At 42.1% G+C, this 1880-nt stretch overlaps 1 long non-coding RNA gene across 1 annotated transcript in view; it reads right to left on the reverse strand.

Moving 5' to 3' along the window:
- LOC106809231 overlaps window positions 1-1880 on the reverse strand; it is a 61653-nt gene that overhangs the window by 53379 nt on the left and 6394 nt on the right. Inside the window, exon 2 of the long non-coding RNA XR_001393860.1 lies at window positions 278-350. This is a non-coding gene — a long non-coding RNA (uncharacterized LOC106809231). The remainder of the gene's footprint in view (window positions 1-277; window positions 351-1880) is intronic.

Below are 1880 nucleotides of genomic sequence, written 5' to 3' on the forward strand. Positions count from 1 at the left end.
CCCATAGCAAGCAATTAATGTCAGGAACACAATATCAAATCGTCCAGGTTTTTTGGATTTTTAACTAGTTGAGAAACAACCTTATCAGGTAAGAATTTGACGATACGTTTACGTTCCGGTTAGTTCTTACTTTTAATGTAAAAAATGGCAACAAAAATTGTAAAAATTTTACCATAGAAAATTCGTTACCTAGTCAATTTAAATGCGAACCCTGAACGTGTAAACAGAAAGGATTGTTTTTATCTCAGCACAGTTACGAAACTTATGACGGACTTACCTATAGTCACATACGGCTAGCAGTTCACTTGACGGTATATCTAACGGGAAAGGTGAATGCTTCAGCCTTCTATCTGTAAAATGTCGAATGACGGAGGCAATGTAAATATACATTATCAAGAAGCTATTGGTGAAAGTATTGGCATGCAGTCGAACAGAACAGCAAATACACGCGTAAAATTTACCTGCACTTATTTATGAGTAAAAATTACATTTCAGATAATATGAAACACATTCTTTACGCTATTCCCCTATAGTAGCGAAAGCAGCAGCAGCAGCAGCACCTCCAGCGCCACCGCCACTGCCGCCGTCACCGCCACCACCAGCAGCAGCAGCAGCAGTAGCAACAACAACAACAACAACAACAACGATAAGAACAACGACAACGACGACACCAACAAAAGTTAATAAGTACAGTGTATTATATAGCAGAATCACACGCCAGCCACACACACATTGCAGCTTATGGCCCTGTCACACATTGACGATTTAGCCAGCGTATGCCCGACGTATCAAAATTTCTCTAAAACGCTGGCATACGCTGAACTATCGATGTTTTTTTCAATTTTGGTCGTATACATAGCGTATTCATAACGAGTTGGACGTATACATAACGTATTAGTAACTTATATAGAACGTTTTGATAACTTATAGATAACTTATGCCAACGAATGCTTAGCGTGTTGCCGGCGTTCACAATTCTTATGTTCAACGATAGTCTTACTTATGCATAGCGCGCGGCAGCGTATCGCCGACGATCACGTGTCGTAGACTATAAAAAGGCTGCCGCTCGACGATTCAAATCATAACCGCACTAGACATCGCAGTATCAACATCACCGTCGCAGTATCATCATGCCAATACAATTTTTATATACGAATTCACCTAAACGCTGCCAATACGCCATTATACGGTAGCTGTAAATTTGAAACACGTTCAGTAAGTTCTGTGGTCGTCCGGAACACGTCAAACACGTCAAATACGTCTACATACGTCAATATGCGTTGGAGATAAGTTACACATAGGTTCAAAGCACGTACGTTACTCATAGGTTAGAAATAGGTTTTGGGTACGCTAGACATTATCTCGACGTATTTCGACTTATGAGTAACGACTTATCGACGTACGCCATGCAGCGTATTCGCCAAATTTTTCATACGTCGGCATACGCTGGCTAAATCGTCAATGTGTGACAGGGCCATTACTAAAGCGAAGGTGAAAACCTACATATACGCGAACGCTCATCACGTGAGAGTGTGACCTCACATAACCCGTATTATGTAGTATCACAGAGCACGCTCGTAGCGTCTGAAACGGCTGTATTGCCGTAGGCACTCTTCTGGTAACTATTTGGCTATTCCGCGCTTGTAGAATGGTAACTCGGTGAAACGACTTGAAACTGGTAGCAACAGGACCGCCAGCTTTTATATTATAGCTTTAATAGCACTGTGGCGTGACCTTGCGTTAGTAGAAGAGAAAGCTGGAAGCTGGGACACCAGGGACAGATGCTGCAAGGGAGAGAGAGAGAGAGAGAGAGAGAGAGAGAGAGAGAGAGAGAGAAGAAGAAGAAAGAGAAAAAGCGAGAGCGAGATAGAGAGAGAAAG

Source organism: Priapulus caudatus, unplaced genomic scaffold (assembly GCF_000485595.1).
Source record: "Priapulus caudatus unplaced genomic scaffold, Priapulus_caudatus-5.0.1 Scaffold338, whole genome shotgun sequence".
In the NCBI taxonomy this organism is placed as follows: Eukaryota; Metazoa; Priapulida; class Priapulimorpha; order Priapulimorphida; family Priapulidae; genus Priapulus; species Priapulus caudatus.